Here is an 8305-nt window from a genome sequence, read left to right on the forward strand (position 1 = left end):
GAATACTTAACTTTAATCCATAATTGGTGAACATCGGTCTGACGGTACATGCATCACAAGATAAATAGCAAATGATAATGGCGCCTTGCTAGGTCGTAGCAACTGACGTAGCTGAAGGCTATGCTAACTATCGTCTCGGCAAATGAGAGCGTAATTTGTCAGTGAACCATCGCTAGCAAAGTCGGCTGTACAACTGGGGCGAGTGCTAGGAAGTCTCTCTAGACCTGCCGTATGGCGGCGCTCGGTCTGCAATCACTGACAGTGGCGACACGCGGGTCCGACGTATACTAACGGACCGCGGCCGATTTAAAGGCTACCACCTAGCAAGTGTGGTGTCTGGCGGTGACACCACATTAATTATGTCCAACAGGAACCGTTTGGAGGGAGACGCGGTAATCTTAACTGAGCTACTTCCCTGGCTTCTCGAGGAATCCTCGCTTCGATAGTGGTAGCAGTAACAGTAGTAGTAGTAGTAATAACAGTAGTAGCAACTTCCTTTCGTAGATCACTTTTTTACAGGGATACTGGATGTGGTGTCATCGTTAGACACCACGCTAGAGGTTGCGATAATCGACAGCAGTCCAGCACTTGCTATCTCTCAGGACTTGCTGACGCTTGCAGCGCCCCAGTATGGCACGGACAGAGACTTTGCACATCGCACCGGTCGAATCAGCTACAGGTCGCGTGCGAAGTCAGATTAGAATAGCCTTCAGCTCGCTAGTTCGTAGCCTCTAGTTCGCGCATGTATTACGCACGCGATGCCAGAACTGTGTTATCTTGCTTGTTCTACAATCCAGTTAATGTTTGTTAATGAGTCATTTGTATTCAAGAAAGATAGTTGTTATTAGTTATGTTCCTGGAGTGCAGTAGCAGGACAAAGTTAAGTAAAAGTTATTTACTAAAGTATTCCAGTACTAATTATTATATAATGTTCCAGATTCCTACAACCACCCCACTCGTGCTAGCCTCTATCGTCCCACTGCAAATTCCAGGGGTACCGATCGAAAAGCAGCCTGCATTTGAGTGAGGTCATGACATGCTGCCATCGACCTTCACATCACTTGACATGTTGAACTACATACAAAAATAACCCTAATTCATGTAAACACACATTTACATACTTTCAGATGTAGTTTGACAATTATGATGCAAGTAGTCGGCCGTGGTGGAACCATCTCCGAATTTGCACGAAGTAATTTAGCAAAACCACCACAAACCTTAATCACGCTGGCTGGAACAAAATTAGTGCCTCCATCCTCTGAAGTACAAGACCAGTTGAAAGGTGGCTACACTGAGCAACAGCGCCAGAGATTGCGCCAAAGAGTATTATTCCGCCGCCTACACTGGCAGTGCTTATTGAGAAGTAGCAGTAGGCAGTGCTTGTTGAGATGTTGCAGTAGCGAGTCGTAGTTGAGAAGTTGCGGTAGTGAGTGCTTGTTCAGAACTTGTAGTATTGTTTTGATGGGCTAGACACCAGATGTTGTTGGATTGGGGATGCTGTAATGATCAGAGTGTGCTTTTCGTCAATATATATGAAGGTAAAAAATTCCTTTTTTTTTCATTATTTCCATGTCTTAAACAATAATCCCTCTTGGTCACAGGTTCAGTCAACAAAGCATCTGGCTCGTGTTCTTGTATTAGACTGTATTTCTGGTTTCTATGTGCAATTATAGTATTTCTGATTTTTTTTAATTACTTCAGTATAAATGGTGTTTTAAAATATCTTGTCCTATTGAGGAAGAACCGTACCAGATGTGTACGTTGAATCACACTTCCACACACAGAACAGTTACACTTGTGCTTTGTTGTTTCGTAGGTTTTATAGTTGCTGGGGACTTAATTAATTAATTGTGTTTCGGAAATTTCCTTTCATTCTTTGTTGTTATGCTATGCAGTCAGATTGCGGAGTAATACTAGTCAGGGCCAACCGTTTACGAGACTGCGTAACCGGACAGACAGCGACTGAAAATTAAAAGTATTTGCATTCAATTTAATTAAGCCCGCACAGTCTATCTGAAACAGTGCAGCCTCATTTGGCTTATACCTACATAACAATTGTGTCTTGTTTATACATTCTAGCAAAGAAATCATTTAATGGTTCAAATGGCTCTAAGCGCTATGGGACTGAACATCTGAAGTCATCAGTACCCTAGACTTAGAACTACTTATATCTGACTAACCTAAGGACATCACACACATGTAAGCCCGAGGAAGGATTCGAACCTGCGACCGTAGCAGCAGCGCGGTTCCGGACTGAAGCGCCTAGAACCGCTCTGTCACAGCGGTCGACGAAATCATTTAGTAGTGTAAGTAGCTAGTGCTACACCAGTTACTATACACATTACACATAATACACAAAAAATCAGCTGACATCAGGACCAGAACAACGATTTGTAAACTTCCATTTTGTGTACCACAACTTCCCGAGGCAGAAGGAATGAAAAAAGAAACTGACATCCACCTATGTTCAGGGCTGATTCGACCTGAGCAATCCATGATGCTGGGTGCAAATTCACTATCAGATAAGCAGCAACTTGTGGAGTACATCAGGCAGCATCAGAAATGACCACAGTGCACTGGTAGGTTAAAATGACTGTGTACTGCGTAGACGTCGAGGATGTGACCTCTGTTGTCATGGGTTGCAGTAATGCTGCATGGACTGTGTTGATGCCTGTTGGATGCCCCAAACGCGCTAGTGAAACATTAACAAGGTATACATCTATTAGTCTACCATACACAATAATCTTAAATCTACATCTACATATATACTTCCCTAGCCACCAGTGGCGGAGGGCACAATTCGCGCCAAAGTAAAATCCCCCCGACCTCTGTACCACTCGCGGATCGCGCGATGGAAAAACGACTGTCTGAATGCCACAGTGAGAGCTCTAATTGCTCTTATCTTTTAATGGTGATCATTGCGCGATCTGAAAGTTGGTGGTAATAATATATGCTCTACATCCTCGGTGATGATCGGATTTCGGAATTTAGTGAGGAGCCCCTTCCGTTTAGCGCGCCGTCTATCTGCAAGTGTGTCCCACTTCAAACTTTCTATGAGATTTGTAACGCTCTCGCGATGGCTAAATGTACCAGTCACGAATCTTGCCGCTCTTCTTTGGAACTTCTCAATCTCTTGAATCAGACCCAACTGGTAAGGGTCCCACACAGACGAACAATAGTCTAATACTGGACGAACTAACGTATAGTAAGCAATTTCCTTTCTTGAAGGACTGCATCGCTTCAGGATTCTACCAATAAACCGCAATCTAGAGTTTCCTTAACCGTTACTTGTGTAATCTGATCGTTCCGTTTGAGATCATTTCGAATAGTCACACCCAGATACTTGACGAATGTTACCGCTTCCAAAGACTGGGGATTTATATTCTACTCGTACATTAATGGGGATTTTCGCCTTGTTATACGCAGTAGGTTACACTTACTAATATTGAGAGATAACTGCCTGTCATTACACTACGCATTTATTTTCTGCAAATCCTCACTGATTTGTTCACAACTTTCGTGGGATACTACTTTCCTGTAGACTACAGCGTCATCGGCAAACAGTCTAATGCCGCTGTCAATACTATCAATCATATCGTTTATGTAAATCGTAAAAAGCAGCGGACCTATTACGCTGCCCTGGGGAACACCTGAAGTTACGCTTGTTTCTGTTGAAGTCACCCCGTTCAGGACGACATACTGCTCCCTGTCTGTTAGAAAACTTTCTATCCAACAGCGTATGTCATCGGATAGACTTTTCGGAGCAAGCGACAGTGCGGAACTGAGTCGAACGCCTTTCGAAAGTCGAGAAATACGGCATCAACCTGGGAGCCGGTATCTAGAGCCTGTTGTATATCATGCACAAAGAAGGCCAACTGTGTCTCGCATGACCGCTGTTTCCTTAAACCGTGCTGGTTTCTGCAGATGAGCTTCTCAGAGTCTAGAAAGGTCATTATGTCTGAACACAAAATATGTTCCATGATTCTACAACAAATCGATGTAAGTGAAATTGGCCGGTAATTGTGTGCATCCGATTTTCTACCCCTTTTAGATTGCTACGACCTGGGCCTTCTTCCAGTCCCGTGGAACTTCCCGCTGTTCCAATGATCTATGATAGATGATGGATAAAAATGGTGCTGTATTTGTAGCATAGTCAACATATAATCTTACGGGGATACCGCCTGGGCCAGATGCCTTCCTGACGTCTAAGGATCTTAACTGTTTTACAATCCCAGATACACTAAACACTACGTCAGCCATCCTTGCGTTTGTTCGATAACTGAAAGGGGGAATGGTGCTGCATTCCACTACAATAAACGAGTTTTTAAGCTAGGTTTAGACTTTCGGCCTTCTGTTTATCATCATCAGTTACATTACCCGTACTGTCAGCATGAGAAGGTATTAAATTATTTGTAGTGGTCATAGTTTTTACGTACGACCAAAATTTTTGGGGTTATTTTTAGAATCTGCAGATAAAATATTGCTTTAAAATCTGTTAAAAGACTCTCTCATTGTCCTTCTGACAGCTGCTTTCATTTCGCATAATTTCTGTTTGTCAGCGGGGCAGTGACTAAGTTTAAAACCACTGTGCAAAATTCTGTGCTTTCTCAGCAACTTCCTAATATGTTTGTTGTACCAAGGTGGATCCTTTTTCTCCCTATATTTTTGCCAGGCACATACTACTCTAGCACATGGTGGACAATACCTTTAAATTCCGACCAAAGATGCTCAATATCTGTGTGTCCCGCGGTGAATGCTTGGAGCTGACTATGAAGATATTCATTAATGACACTTTTATTTGCTTTCCCAAACAAGAAAACTCTATGCTGTTTCTTTGGTTTTTTTTTGCAACTTCGACTGACATAGAAGCCACAACGACATTATGATCGCCTGCAGTGGCAAGGCAAGAGTGGCATGAGCGACGCCAAATATACGCTGACACCAGCTCGCGGTGTGCAGTCTCGTCCCACGGTGACAGCAGAACCATGGCACAGTGCTCGGTGACGTCACAGCTCCAGTGGCCACACAGTCCAGCCGGAATCAGTTGCTTCGGCCACGTTTACTGGCAGCTCCAGAAAGTGAGTGATCAGGGCATGCTTGATCATACTATAGACTGGGTGCAAGACAAGCTCCGCCAGCTCTGCACAGAGTGAAGAATTGTGCGGCGTCACGCTCTGGCGAGCCGACAGGAAAAAAAAAAGATTCAAATGGCTCTGAGCACTATGGGACTCAACTGCTGTGGTCATCAGTCTCCTAGAACTTAGAACTACTTAAACCTAACTAACCTAAGGACATCACACACACCAATGCCCGAGGCAGGATTCGGACCTGCGACCGCAGCAGCAGTGCGGCTCCGGACTGGAGCGCCTAGAACCGGACGGCCACCGCGGCCGGTGAGCCGACAGGAGAATGGCCACCAGCATCAAAGTCTGCTCACAGGAATGGAAAGTGGGCAGTGTCAGCTGTATGCCCCTATCAAGAAAGCTAACGCTCTGCTCCATGGATCCACTGCTTAGTGCGACCTTCAGAAATAAACGAGTTTGTACTACTTTATTATCCACAACATCTGTAAGCCGTGCCGCTTTCTCGCAGCACGATGTGTGACAATAAAGTAATGAGACTGATGTGAAAAAAGAAGTTGCTTACCGTTTTAGTCAAGTTTAGAGTTGTCTCCTTCAAAGTTGTTCCCTTCTGATTGCACACACTTTTTCCAAAATGGTTCAAATGGCTCTGAGCACTATGGGACTTAACTGCTGAGGTCATCAGTCCCTTAGAACTTAGAACTACTTAAACCTAACTAACCTAAGGACATCACACAACACCCAGTCATCACGAGGCAGAGAAAATCCCTGACCCCGCCGCACTTTTTCCAGCGCCTCTGCCATTGATGGTAACATTTCTGGAACTCATCTTCTGTAATATTCTCCAAGACCCTTGTCACAGCTTTTTGGACATCTTGTTGCTTAAAAATGGTGTCCCTTGACCGCCGTTTTGACTCTTAGAAATAGAAAAATGTCGCACGGAGCGATATCTGGTGAATACGGTGGCTGTGGTAGTAATGAAATTTGTTTTGAGGTTAAAAATTGCCGTACTGACAGAGCAGTATGGGATGAGGCATTATCGTGATGCAGAATCCAATTATCAGCAATGTTGTCACGGACACGAAGAACTCTTTTACGAAGTCTTTCTAAAATTTCTTTATAGTAATATTAGTTAACTTATTGCCCAGGAGGCACCCACTCTTTATGAACAAATCCCATGGAATCAAAGAAGCACACAAGCATGCATTTTTTTTTTTTTTTGTCTGGGTGATCCCTTTGAGCACGATTGCGAAGTTTGGCGTTTTGTCTCTGGATCGTACTGAAAAAACAACTTTCATCACCAGTGATAACACGGCTCAACAATTCTGAGTTGATTTCCGTTTGCTCTAACAGATCGGCTGCCACATTTGTCCATGTTTCGCGCTGTTGTGGTGTGAGATTTTTGGAGACCATTTTTGCACAAATCTTTCTCATACCGAGATCTTCAGACATCAGTTCTTCTGCAATCATTTTCACGGATAATCTTCTATCGTACGAGTTCACGCACCCTGGCCGAGTTCATATCCTTCCGTGAAGTTGATGATCGTCCACTGCGGTCCTCATCTTCAACATTCGTTCTGCGTTTACTAAACATTTTATGCCAACGAAAAACTTGAGCTCTTGACATAACCTCCTCTCCAAAAGCCTTCTAAAGCTTACCGTTAGTTGTCGTCGCGTTTTCACCCAATTTAACGCAAAAAAAATGGCTCTGAGCACTATGGGACTTAACATCTTAGGTCATCAGTCCCCTAGAACTTAGAACTACTTAAACCTAACTAACCTAAGAACATCACACACATCCATGCCCGAGGCAGGATTCGAACCTGCGACCGTAGCAGTCCCGCGGTTCCGGACTGTAGCGCCTATAACCGCACGGCCACCACGGCCGGCTAACGCAAAAAGAAATGGCATACCATTGCCCAATGTTATTCGGTTCCATTTCCGTCACGAGAGACACAAACAAGAATTAACTTGAAACTTCCTGGCATATTAAAACTGTGTGCCGACCAAGACTTGAACTCGGGACCTTTGCCTTTCGCGCGCAAACGCTCTACCGACTGAGCTACTCAAGCACGACTCACGCCCCGTCCTCACAGCTTTAATTCCACCAGTACCTCGTCTCCTACCTTCCTCGTCTCCTACCTTCCAAACTTTACAGAAGCTCTCCTGCGAACCATGCAGAACTCGCACTCCTGAAAGAAAGGATATTGCGGAGACATGGCTTAGCCACAACCTGGGGGATGTTTCTAGAATGAAAATTTCACTCTACAGCGGAGTGTGCGCTGATATGAAACTTCCTGGCAGATTAAAACCGTGTGCCGGACCGAGACTCGAACTCGGGACCTTTGCCTTTCGTGGGTAAGTTAAAATCTCATTCTGGAAATATCCCCCAGGCTGTGGCTAAGCCATGTTTCCACAATATCCTTTCTTTCAGTAGTGCTAGTTCTGAAAGGTTCGCAGGAGAGCTTCTGTAAAGTTTGGAAGGTAGGAGACGAGGTACTGGCGGAAATAAAGCTGTGAGGACAAGGCGTGAGTCGTGCTGGGTAGCTCAGTCGGTAGAGCGCTTGCCCGCGAAAAGCAAAGGTCCCGAGTTCGAGTCTCGGTCCGGCACACAGTTTTAATCTACCGGGAAGTTTCATATCAGCGCACACTCCGCTGTAGAGTGAAATTTTCATTATAGAAGTGTTAACTTATTACAGCACGAATCACGCCTGAGCAGTTGCATCGATATGCCGCTTGGACTAGAAGCAGCTTATAGACCAACGTCAAAAATATTGTGCCTATGCAAGCCCTCAGGGTTGCCACATCTTGAAATGAAAATCAGTCTCATTACTTAATTGTCGCACATCGTATATCGTCATCACCATTCATATGATCTTTGACTAACATGTTGCCGTTGGAGCGTAGCGCCCTCTGGTGTGGCGGGTCTGAATGTGGTGATCGGTTTGGTGGCAGAATGAGCTGAGGAAGAAAGCTGTAACGAGCACTCCATGGGGCCCCTTCACCGTCGCGTTAGCCATTGGCGCCGGCCGGAGTGGCCGTGCGGTTTAGGCGCTGCAGTCTGGAACCGCGTGACCGCTACGGTCGCAGGTTCGAATCCTGCCTCGGGCATGGATGTGTGTGATGTCCCTAGATTAGTTAGGTTTAAGTAGTTCTAAGTTCTAGGGGACTGATGACCACAGATGTTAAGTCCCATAGTGCTCAGATCCATTAGCCATTGCAGG

General features: G+C 45.0%; 1 non-coding gene across 1 annotated transcript; it reads left to right on the forward strand.

Annotated features, from left to right (window-relative positions):
* The first annotated feature begins 7618 nt into the window (after positions 1–7618).
* On the forward strand, positions 7619–7692 carry Trnar-gcg (transfer RNA arginine (anticodon GCG)). The gene has a single exon. It is a non-coding gene; the product is annotated as a tRNA-Arg (tRNA).
* Positions 7693–8305: the final 613 nt, after the last annotated feature.

This window comes from Schistocerca serialis, chromosome 2, assembly GCF_023864345.2.
Source record: "Schistocerca serialis cubense isolate TAMUIC-IGC-003099 chromosome 2, iqSchSeri2.2, whole genome shotgun sequence".
In the NCBI taxonomy this organism is placed as follows: Eukaryota; Metazoa; Arthropoda; class Insecta; order Orthoptera; family Acrididae; genus Schistocerca; species Schistocerca serialis.